This window comes from Mesoplodon mirus, assembly GCF_964341445.2.
Source record: "Mesoplodon mirus genome assembly, chromosome: 19".
NCBI classification, from domain to species: domain Eukaryota; kingdom Metazoa; phylum Chordata; class Mammalia; order Artiodactyla; family Ziphiidae; genus Mesoplodon; species Mesoplodon mirus.
Window position 1 is genome coordinate 38561068 of NC_138995.1, and position 12014 is coordinate 38573081.

The 12014-nt window shown below is 57.0% G+C and overlaps 1 protein-coding gene across 15 annotated transcripts in view; it reads left to right on the forward strand.

Moving 5' to 3' along the window:
* The first annotated feature begins 383 nt into the window (after positions 1–383).
* LOC309794493 (BRD4-interacting chromatin-remodeling complex-associated protein-like) overlaps positions 384–12014 on the forward strand; it is an 84998-nt gene continuing 73367 nt past the window's right edge. For 2 of the 15 annotated variants that reach the window (XM_082606047.1, XM_082606048.1), the window contains exon 1: positions 403–705. The gene's annotated coding sequence lies outside the window, so the exon portion shown is untranslated. Of the gene's footprint in view, positions 706–3605; positions 3736–12014 lie in introns of all 15 variants that reach the window. The other 13 variants (XR_014292062.1, XR_014292063.1, XM_082606046.1 and 10 more) reach the window with 12 other exon arrangements.

The window sequence follows — 12014 nt, forward strand, 5'->3', positions numbered from 1 at the left end:
CCTGGTCGCGTCCTCCCGCCCGGCGACCATCCCCCGCGTCGGGGCGCGCCCAGCGCGCACCGCGCCCGCTCCCCAGACGGGCTGGGCGCCCGGGATACGGGAGGGCGAATCCCTTTAGCCTTTCCCCCTAATCCGGAGCATCGCTCGACGCAGCCGGCAGACTCCACAGTAGCCTGGGAAGGCACGCCCCCGAACCCCCGGGACTAGGGCTGGGGAGGGGGCGGTGCCGGAGCGGAGGTCACCCTCCCGGGACGTTCGTAGCCTCCCATTCGTTCGCGGGCCCGCAGCTCGAAGCCCAGAGCCGAAGCTGGTTTGCTGAGTCGCGGGGCGGGGCCTCCCCCAAGCCCGTCCCTCGGCGAGGGCGGAGGGAGGAGGAGGAGGAGGAGGAGGAGGAAAGGGGGGTGCGGAACACAAAACCTGTAAGGTTTTTTTTTCTTTTGCACGTAATTAAAAAATATTTTTCTTTTTTTTTTTTTTTTTTTTTTGCAAACCCGAGGGGTCCCGCCCGGAGCGGGCGCCTGTCCGGGGCGCCCAGTCCGCGGCGCGGGGCGGCGGCAGGGGCCTGGCGGAGGCTGCCGGGCGGCCGCCATGCGATCAGGCAGTGCGCTGACCGGCCCGGCCGTTCGGCCCCTTCTGGGTCCTCCCTTTGCAGCCCGTGCGGGGCCGTCTCGGAGAGCCCGCGTCGACGGCTGCTCAAACATCAGGGTGAGTTTCTCACAATGTAGCAATTTCTCTTTAAATCTCTTAACTCTCTCTATCTGCGAGTCGGGGCTGTGACAGGGCGCAAAAGCGAGGGGGGAGTGGGGGTTGGCGGCGAGGAGCCGGAGCCGGGGCCGAACCCACTCCCCCGACACTCACACACTTAGCCCCCCAACCGGGGCGCATCGCCCGCTGCCTGTTTTTCTGTTCGGCGCCCACCACCCCCGGCAGCCCCCCCTCACCCCGCGCGTCTCTCCATCAGCGCCGCCCCGATTCTGCGGGGACCCCCCCCCCCACCCCGGGCTCCCCTGCCCAAACCCGGCGCCCGGTGCCTCCCCGGCCCTCCCGCCGGCTGCCGGGGATACAATGGAGCGGCGGAAAAACGAGACCTAACGTCCCACGGGGGGAGGGGTGGGGAGACCTCCTCCCCCCGGCGGGGGGCCTCCCCTCCCCTCCCCTCCCCTCGCCCTGCTCCCTGCCTTTTGGGGAAGAAGAGGGCAATGGGGCAGCGGATGGTGGTTTCCCGGCTGGAGCTGGCGAGCCTTCGTCTCCCCCTCTCGCCCGTCCCCTGCGCTCCCTTCTCAGATCCCTCCGGGGGTGCCGGAGAGAAACGGGGCCTCCGGCCTGCTGGGGAGGGATGGATGCGGAAGGAAGCCACTGGGTCTCCTCCTCCCCACTGCCCCGAAACAATGAAAGGAGTTGACTTGGTCCCCCACCCCCCAGCAATGAAAGGAGTTGACCCCCGCCCCCGCTAGCTGGTTGTTCCCGGAGGGGGCCGCTACGGGGGGTGGGGGGAGAGGGAGGTGAGGCTTACCCCTGTCACCTGCGAGATTTGGGGCGGCCCCCCATCTCCACCCCCTCGGCCTAGCAATGGGAGGCACCAGGCCCAGCCCGGGCACCGCGCTCGGGTGTTGACCTTTAGCCAAAGGCAGCCCTTTCCCTGTGGTGAGCCCGGACGAGCCGGGCCTGAGGCCTCCCCGGACCCCTGCGGAGGGCGGCCGGGCCGCGGGCCCCCGGAGGGAGGGATGGAGCAGGAGGGCGGAGGGATGGAGCCATCTGGTTTTCCCATCCCTCGCTGCCCCTCGGCTGCTTCTCCGGCTCCTGTCACGGGCGGCCGCGGGGAGAGCAGGGACCGCGGTCTGCCCAGGCCTTGGTCCGAGGCCAGCGGCGAGCGGGGCGAGCAGCCGCGGGCGGGCTCGGGAGGCAGCGGTGATTGGAAGGCACGGCGGCTCCTTCCTCTCCGCACGCCTTTGTTTTGCTTTGTGGTTCTGAGCAGCTGAACTTCCCGGGAGGTGGGGTCAGAGGCCGCTGTGTCAGCTGTCCCCGGAGGCCGGGGTGACAGGTCCCAGCCCTCTGGTGTACGCGGACCGGGGCTCCTGCCCGTGCTCGGCCTTCTGCCCGGACAGGCAGCCCCTTTTGTCACACAGCCCTCCGATAGTCTAGATCTGGGGATGTATTGAGGGTTTGCTTTTCCCTCACACCTCCTTTCCCAGGGCGCTTGTCGGGGAAACAGTTTTTAGAAACACCCCCAGACTTCACGGCCTGAGATTTCTGAGAAGTGCTCTGTGCTTTCACACCTCTCCCCTCGCCTGGGGTGGGGATGGGGGCCTCAGTCAACGCCGACCTGCTAGGGTGGTGGGAGAACAGGGGAGGAGGACAGCTGAGGAGTCACCCCCTTCCCATGTGCCAGCGTCCAGTGAGACTTAAGGGGTGTGCTTAGCTACAGCCCCCCTCCCCCAGAGCTCCCCCACTCCTGGAAGGTGGAAATAACATCTCCTACCCAGAGAGCATTAGGGATTGGCTACTGTTAGGTGCGCTACCCACTGGCCCCCACCCGAGGAGGAAGTTGGGTCAGTTATGTGATTCCCATTTTGCAGACAAGCTAATGGAGGCTCAGAGAAGCTAAGTGACTTGCCCGGGGTCACACAGCCCCAATCTGTAACCGTCTCAAGTTTTTCCAACTCAACTCAAAACTCTTAGGTTCTCCTGTACCCCTCTTTGGCAATTTGTCCCTTTGACTTCAGTTGAGTCTCAAATGTAGATAATACCAGGAAGGAGCCGCCGAATCCCCCCCACCCCCCAGCCCCCCCGAGTGATCGTTTGGGGAAGGAGTAAGGAGCATCTGGAAGCTGGGCTGAGGGCAGGATGCTTTCACCTGTGGCTGGAGCAGAGCGTTTGCCTGCAGGAGCTGAGGATTGGAGGTGTGGAGTCAGGAGAAGGGGGGCCCCAGGCCTCGCTGTCTGGGGTTTGGGGGGCACTTGGTCGGTGGCCCCTCTGTCATCCTCTTCCTCTTCCATCTGAGCTGGGACTCAGCCCCGCTGGGCGGGAATCTGAGCTGCCAGGGACCTTCGTCGTCGCTCTGCCCTGTGACCCTCCGTGGCGCCGTGATGTAGCTGGCAGAGAACTCCCCTGTCCGTTCTCCCCTGGGCCTGGGTGGCAGACTCCCTGTCCCACTCTGTAACCTCAGGCACTAGATTCAACTCACTAGTCCTCAGTTTCCTCATCTGCAGGTGGGGATCAGTAGAGCTTCCTTAACTGACCTTGCGGTGACTGAAAGTTTTATCCAAGCGTGTTATTTTTATTTCTCCTTCAGCATACGGGGATATGGCAGGCCTGTAGGGTGGGGAGGAAAGTTGGGTGCTGGGTATTTTAGGGTGAATGGCAAAAGGCATCTGCCTTGGAGGAATTCCCTGTGGTGGTGGGTGAGGGCAGGCAGTAAGTAAGGAGTTCTGCTTTGGTGACCCTCCATCTCCAGCTCTCTGGGACCCCACCCCTTCAGCACTTACTGGTGCCAAATACACATTTGGTGGCGGGGGGGGGGGGCGGGGGGGAGGAGGAGGAAGGGCTGGGGAGGGCCCAGCTTACCCAGTGAGGGGGGCAATACGGGCGATCTTGTTATTTTACAGATGAGGAAACTGAGTCCAGCGGAAACCTGTTCCATGGCTGAGAGGGGACTCCAGCCCAGACTTCAGGGACCGGGGTGTGATTGGAGAGAAGCTGACACTTTGAGGGACACCCTGCAAATACCTTCCTGAGGTGACAGGCATCATAAGTAATCATAATTCCTGTGGGGTGGGGGCAGGAGGGGAGGGGCTGTAGGTCTCTCTAGGGTGAGTGCTTCCTGAAAGTTGGAACTGATTTTGGGGGGGCAGGGTGGCAGTGGAAAAGGGGGGAAATGTGAGGCCCAAGAGTGACAGGCCTATGCTCCGCCCCCCTTTTTTGCCCGCTTCCTTCCCAGAGGCCTCAGGGGCCTTCCCCAACCTTCCCTGGGGATGTGGGGTCTTCCCCCTCTCCCCTCTGAGAGGCTGTGAAAGGGTCCAGGGGTCAGCACCAAGGCTAGGGGGCCTGGCAGGAGGGTCCTGGGGTGTGGTGTGGGTACCCCGGGGTCCTGGGGGGGTCACCTTTGAGCCCCAGGCCCAGCCACCCTCAGAGTTCCTGCCTGCTCTCCCAGCTCTCCCCCGTGGCTGTCTTGATTCCTGGTCTCAAGAATGCGGAGGGCTGCTGGTGGGGGGAAGTTAATTGGAAACAGGAAAACATGGCATTCCTTTCTAGCTGGCCTGGGCCTGGAAAGCAGTGAGGGGCTGCCTTTCTCCCTCTCCCGCCCTGCAGGGATGAGGTGGGGGGGGAGCATGGTTCTCTCACCTCTGTCTCTTCGGGGTCTTTCCCCCACCAGGCTCCCTGACTCTTAGTGGAAACAGCAAGTTGCCTGTTTTACGTCCATGATGTAAAATGCTCTCCCACCAATCAGAATGACTTGCCCCCCTTTTTCACCAGGTCATATCCAAGTTTGTCCCCACTCTCTGAGGGCGGAGGGCCCGTCTCAGTTGGCTCCCCAGCGTAGGCTGTGTCACACTAGAGACACATGGGAAATGTTTGGTTGACTGGTCCCCAAGGATTCCCTCCTCCTTCCTTCCCTAGACTTCTCCCCTGCCTGGGGTACCACCAATAGAGTTTTATCCCCATTGACTGAAGCCTTTGTGTCTCAGTGGCATGCAAGATCCCCCAACGGGAAAAGAGAAGGTTTTCTAAGACATTTCTCGTTTGGCGACAGTTTTGTGTCCTGAGTTTGCAGGTATTCATGGTGGCGGGGGATCTGTTGGCAGGAGAAGCTGGAGAGAGGGCCTGTCTGTCTGTAATTGTTCCCGATTAAACTTCCTGAGGGCCTACTGTGTGCCACAGACCTGGGGCCCAGTTATGATACTGGGACCCGATCCGGGAGAAGGCTCGAGAGAAGTGTTGTCTTCAAGGCTGCTGGGGGACTTTGATGCCTTCTGTCTGGGTGGTTTGCAAAGGCTCCAAGGGGGAAGCAGCTTCTTTCTCTCTTTCTCTTTTTTTCTAAGTGATACATCCACATGGGACAAATTCAAAACCTCAAACATAGTAAGTCTCCCCCTTTACCCTCCGGGGCATCCCTGGTCCCCCAACTCGCCTCCCCAGAGCACCTCCTCAATCCTGATGTTCTGTGCGCACACATTTATATACCTGTGTATGTCTTAAAAAATATTTATTTTGCACAGATGGTAGCCCCCTCTTCCCGTCGTTGTGCACGTTGCTTTTTTCACTTCATCTCCCTGGGAGATGTGCACAATACATGGAGGCGTTTCTTTGGCTTTTTCTCAGGTGCATTGTATTCCTCAGTGTGGGCAAATCCTCCTTGACTCAACACGGATATGGAGGTGTTTCCTAAAGTTTCAGCGTGCAGAGCCAGAGGGCATGCATCCATTTGTCTTACTGGGAAGTGGGTATGCCAGCGGGGTGAACTCCTGGAGGCGGGATTGCTGGGTCAAGAGCCTGCGGTTTGTCATTCGGTCACTCTTGGGAGGCACCTGTGGAGCTGTATCTTGAAGGAAATCGTTTCCCCTCCTGTTCAAGTCATCCCACCCATCCATCCATTGTCTTTGCCTCTTGTGACCTCCTTGCCCCTTCCTTCCTGCCTGTGGCCTGCACCCTGTGCTTGCCACTTGGTGTAGAGGTCAAGGGTGGGGGCGCTGTTGATTCGAATCCCGGCTCTGCCGCTTGCTGGCTGAATGGATGCAGGCAGGGGGCTTGCTGGCTCTGGGCCTGAGTTGTCCCCTCTGTTAAATGGGTTCACCTCAGTACCTACTTTTGGAAAGGTTGTCGTGAGGATTAAATAATACCCATCAAGGTGCATGGGTAGCCTAGCTGAGTCATTCGGTGGAGGTGTCATCTGTCATTCTATGGCAGTTCTGTCTCCTGGGGTGAGGAGCCCCTTAATTCTGGGCTGTGAGCCCCCTTACTGGCAGGCAGGGGAGGGAATGCTGGCTTTTGCACTTACCTGCAGCGTGACCTTGGGCAAGCGATCCTTTTCTGGGTCTCGATTTCCTTGTCTGTAAAATGGGCCCATGATGGCTCCCTGGCAGGTGGGCTGTGAGGGCCGAAGGAGGCACCGCCCTCCCCAGCCGGGCGTGCAGTAGCTGTTCGGGAAGGAGCATCTGATGTTGCTGTTATTTTCACTATGGTTACTGTTCTCCTGTGGGCCCCACGCTGACTTCGCCACTCTGAAAGCTCTCCATTGTCTTCCTGAAAGGCACATAGGGAACACTGTTGGCATTCTAAACCGCACAGCAGCGGAGGGCACAGGGCAGGCTGCTGCGGCGGCATGGCCCTGGGGACAGACAGGGCTGTCCTGCTCTGGGTCTCGCTTTCCTCATCTGGAAGAACGGCTGTGATGGGAGACCTACCTGTGTGCTCACAGATGTTCAGTGCTTAACACAGTGCCTGACATGTCACAAGTGCTCAGAAAATGTCCGTGGCTGTGATGGTGGTGGTGGTGGTGATGGTGTTGGTGGTGATGATGGTCATGATGGTGGTGATGATGATGATGATGATGATGGAGAGAAATCTCCTGTGGAATTAGATACCTGCGTCCTTGCCTCCTTCCCCTAAAACCCCGGGCAGTCAATGTTGGCATTTTAATCAGAGGGAAGGTTCCAAGGCAATCAAATACCCTTTGGGCCTCAGTTTCCTCATCTGTAACAGAACTCATGGGGTCTTTGTGAAGCTTAAATGAGTGAAGATGTAGAAAGCTTTTAAGACAGACCCCGGCTTGCAGGAGTGCGGTGAAAATTCACTTTGCTTGTTATTAGTTAAATTTTTTATCATGGAAATTTTAAAGTACCTACCAAGAGTTGAGAGAATAAAATAATCACCCCCTGTGTACCCATCGCCAGCTTCACCAATTTTCCGCTGATCCCTCCTCCCGCCCCCACCCCCACCCCCCGCGCCACCCTGCACTTTCTTTTCCCTTTTCTGCTGGAGTACATTTAAGCAAATTCCAGATAGCATATCAGTTCAATTGTATCATTATCGTTACTAATGGTGTTATTATTTTTGGTATCCAGAATCTGTTTCATCACCTCCGGGTTCTATCCTGTTCTGTGCTGGAAGAGACATTAGGCCCATTTCATAGATTGGGGAAATCGAGGCTGCAGGCCGTAAACTTTGGTCAGGTTGTCCTTGATCTGTGTTCCCATCCTGTCTTGGCCAGCCCAGGCTTTGCACCTTGGTGGCTGTTTCTGATCACACGGGCTTGGGGATTTATGCCTGGATGTGGGTTCTGATATTCTGTGCAGAAATCACAGTCAGAGAAGGTGGGCCAGTGGCAGGGGGATGGACAGATGACCCCGGCAGTGAGGGGTTACTGGGTCAGCCGCCCGGGTTCGAGTCCTCTTTCTGCCCCTTCTAACCTTGTGACCTGGGGGCAAGTTACTTCCTTTCTCTAATTCCAGATTAGAGAACCAGAAGTACAGGAATAATAAATCGATGCTTCTTTCAAGAGCTTTTGCATCAGTTAAATCAGGTCCTGAGTGGAAAAGTGTTTTGCAAGTGCCTGGCTCAGAGTAAGCGCTCTGCAGAAGGTAGCAGTCACCATTGTCACTGTAGTTAGTTATCACTTCCGTGGAGGCTGTAACCAAATGCTCCTTCCAGAGGTAAGAGGGTCAGAGGAAGGGTTATATCCCTGGAGCCCCTGACCAGGCCTGGCTGCCTTAATCCCCCGCTTTTGCTCACTCCATCCTCTATAATTCTCCTTCAAAGTGTTTCTTGTCCTTCGAGGGGCTGGAGGGGGCTGTTGACTTCTAGGTAACCCCCCCCCCCGCCAGCCTCCTGTGTCCCCTATGTCCCATCCTGGCAGCCTTGTGTGCGGAGTGAGGGAGGACCATCTCTATGGCTGTGGGACCCTCGTTAATGACCCCTGGGGCCCTGGAGGGAGCCCCGGTGGCCTCCGCAGCTTGGAGGTGAAGGGCGGTCCATTCCTCCAGGACACCTGCAGATCGAAGGTGCCTGGAGCCCCCTTTCCAGAGGATGGATGCCGCCCTGCCTCTCGTCCACTATGTGGTACTGGGCAGGCTGTTGCTCGCAGATGCTCACGGGATGATTGTGGCAGTTGGCTAGATTGTAACCTCCCTCCTGTCCTTCAAGGCACCTCACCCATCTTCGAACACCAAGCCCTCCAGGCTAGGTGACGGGGGCTCCCGGAAGAGTTCTCAGCTCTTTACCCTCTCAGGCCAGGCTCCCCTCGGCCTAGCAGGCTCTGGCCACGGTGGCCTCACTTCTCTCCCCAGAACATGCCCAGTGCCCTCCCGCTTTTGTGGACATGCATCCCCCGTTTTTTTTTTTTTTTTTTTTGGCGGTACATGGGCCTCTCACTGTTGCGGCCTCTCCCGTTGCGGAGCACAGGCTCCGGACGCGCAGGCTCAGCGGCCATGGCTCACAGGCTCAGCCGCTCCGTGGCACATGGGATCCTCCCGGACCGAGGCACGAACCCGCATCCCCTGCATCGGCAGGCAGACTCTCAACCACTGCGCCACCAGGGAAGCCCCCATGCATCCCCTTTCACAGAAAGTTTTGTGTGTGTGTGTGTATGTGTGTATGTATTTCTCCCCCAACCTCTCATTGAGTGTAATTGGCATACAATGAAATACACAGATTAAGGGTGCTTCTCCATGAGTGTTGCCAAACCATAGCAGCGTGTGTAATCCACACCCCATCGAGATCCAGAGCGTTCGCATCGCAGCCAAAAAGTTCCTTTGTGCCCCTTCACCGTCAACACCCCCTCCCAGAGCAGCGGGTCACTGGCCCGCTGCTCGTTTATCCTGTTGTGGATCTGCCTTGCCTCTTCTTGAATCTCGCAGACGTGTGTGGTCCTTTGGGTTGAGCACCTCAGCTCAGCATCACTGTTTCGAGATTTAGCCTTTTTATCACTGAGCAGGAGTCCTTGGGAAGGCTTTACCTCCTTTCTCTCGGGAGAGAGAAATCTGCCCCCCCGCCCCCCTTGAAGTCTCATCATCCCATTTGTCCCTCCCCTGGGTGCCCTTCCCAGCCTCAGCCTCCGGCCTAGGGACGCTCTCCCATTTCACTGCTCCACCCCTCGTAGCCCCATTGGGATGTAGGTGTCCCGTGAGTTTTTCTTCAGGCCTGGCTTTCTCACTAGATTCTATAAACTACAGAAGGAGGGAAATGATGTGCCCCGTGTTCTCAGCTCTTGGTGTGCAGTAGGAATCGTGTAATGTTTGTTGCCTGACTCACTGACTGACTGCAGGATGGACATGTCACAGGCATGGAGAAAGGGAGCAGAGAGCCTGTGCTTGCGGTCGCTATTCTGTTTCTTAAAAAGTGTGACCCACCTGCTTCCAAAGCACCAAAAATGCCAATCTCGGGGTGCCACGCATCTCCTGGGAGTCCTGGTGGGTAGGGCCCGAGAGGCCCCCAGCCAGGCTCAGCTGCCTTCATTGCCCGCCCCCCCCCCGGGCCCATCCCCCCACCACTTTTATGAAGCCCGACCCCTGAGTGGCTCCTTGGCTCAGGAAGCCCAGCCCTCAAAGCTGCAGGGCTCTGCCTGCAGTGGCAAAGCTCCACCGGCAGGCCCCTCACCCAGGACAGGCAGCCATGGGTCTCCCAACTGCACTTGACACTTGGTCCATGGACATTGCCCATCCTGCCCTAGCCACCTCCCCACTGCCCAGTACTCGCTCCCTCAGTGTCTTCAGAGACGGAGTGAATCAGGGCCCATGGGACAGGTCAGGACTGCCCACTGCTCAGCAGGGAGACTGAGGCTGGAGGGGGGCGCTCAGGTGCTGCCCTCCTCAGTTCCGCCAGGACTGGAAGCCACACATGCTGTGTTCACACAAGCCATTTGCTGTAAGTTACGCCTCCTTTTACAGAGATGCTAAAATGGGCAAAGACTCAGGTCTCGAAGTTGATAAAAATGTCCGGGAAACTTCTGCTCCGTCTTTGCCTCTGGTTTCTGTGGCCCTTCCGGGCTGCCTGTGCTTTGCCACCTAAAGTCTCAAAGCTGTTCCGTGAGGAGCTGTTTTCCTTTGTCAGATTTCTGTCTCCTTAGCTGGACCAGCAGAATTCCCTGACATCTGCCCAGCCCTTGCCCGTCCCCGAGCCCGTCCCCTTTCCACAGTCCTATTTTTTCTTTGCGACCTTTAAGGGGCAGGGAGTCGTGTGTGCATTGGTCACAGGGGACACTGAGCCAACTTCTGGGCCTGAAGAGCCCCCGGCCAGACTCTGTAGCAGAATAGGGAGATTTATTTAAGGGAGTTCCTAACAGAAGTCTGCTTTAAGCAAATGAACAGTAAACTATATATACCCACACACATACATTAATATATGTTACATATTATTATACTTTATGTAATAATTTAGTGGTAAATTTAAACTTAGCAGTATAATAGGCATGTAGTAAATGTATATATTATATACACATATATGCAAGTGCATATGTGTATATATATATATCTATATATATCTATCTGTATAAGATTCCCTTGTATTCTCATTTCCTTCCCTGGCCCAGTGCCCTGGCAAATTGTTCTGTGCCCTGGCAAATTGTTTGCTTTGTGTGGTGGATTTTTGCTTTCTACAGAGGATCCTGCTGCATTTCTCTTTCTGAGTCTTTGTCGCCCAACACCCACTCTCAGGCCTCCTGTGTTGCTACTTGTGCATCTTGTCTGTTGCTTCTCCTGGCTGTGGGACTCCGTGCGGTGCAGTTTTCATGGTTTGCTTAGAATTTTCCCAAGGGCCAGACCCCTGGGTTGCCTTCCTTTCCCAGTTACAGTGGGAGGTGAGGTGCCTTGTCCAAGGTTACACAGCTAGCTGCTGGCAGAGCAGGGATGTGAATCCAGGCGCATTGTACTGGTTAATCCAGACCCACATAGCAGGCCTCCCTTGTGCCGGGCCTCAGAGCTCTGCACTCGGGACAGGGGAGGGGGGTAAACCCTAAACACACCCATCCTCCCTGCAAGGTGAGATCAGTGTCTCAGGAGTGTCAGCCGGGCTGGTGAAGGCCAGGAGGAGGCATTGCTTGTGGGGTATGTTGGTGCATCAGGGCAGGCTTCCTGGAGGAGAGGGCTTCTGGGGGCAGGCTTTGGGCTCCATGCCATTTCTAGCAGAGAGAAACCTGGGATGCTTTGCACAAAGGCCAGTTGAAGCTTCACGGGGAAAGAGGACCCAGGACACTGGGGCTGAGATCTGGGGTGCTTTGGTTTTGTTGATGGGAGGTAAGGGAAGGAGGGAGTCCAGGATGATCCAAAGTCACTGGCCTGAGCAACTGAGTGGATGCAGGTGCCCTTTCTTGAGATGCTGTAGTGGTGTCTATAGTTTGGGGAACACAAACCCCAGAGAGTAAAGCTCCAGCACCCTCTCGGCTGGTGGTGAGGTGCAGACGGAATGAATGAATGAGCTGGAGGCATCATGAGTGAGAGACGGTGACATGGAGTGATCACTGAAGTCCCAGGGATGGGGATGATTCCCCAGGGAGAGGACAGGAGAGGGTGGAGAGTCAGCTTAGGCGGGCCACCCACGTGTAGGGAGGGGTGGGAGCTTCTCTGGCCAAAACAGAGAAAGGGAGGAGGAGCAGGATAAGGCAGGATCAGCTTCTCAGGAACAAAGGGGGAGAGTTTTTAGAAAGGTTTAACTTCCATGGACCTGAGGACAGGCTTCCTGGGTTGGATGAGGCTGTTGTGGAAGCAAAGGTTTCCTGGGTTTGATGGGTATGTAGGGGCAGAAGCCAGACTGGAATATGGTGAGGAGTCATGAGAGAAGGATGGCTTCGTGGATGGATGGATGGATGGATGGACGGATGGACGGACGGACGGACGGAAGGCAGGCAGATGGAGCTCTTGGCAGCCAGAGATTGGAAAAAAAAATCCTGCTACCCTTTATGGCTCCCTAGTGCCCTCAGGTGAAAGTCTAATCTCACCTCCCCCCACAGAGCCCCATTAGTCTGGCCTGGGCTTATCTCCCTGACCTCATCTCCTGCCCTTTCACCTTGCTTTCTTCCCACACCC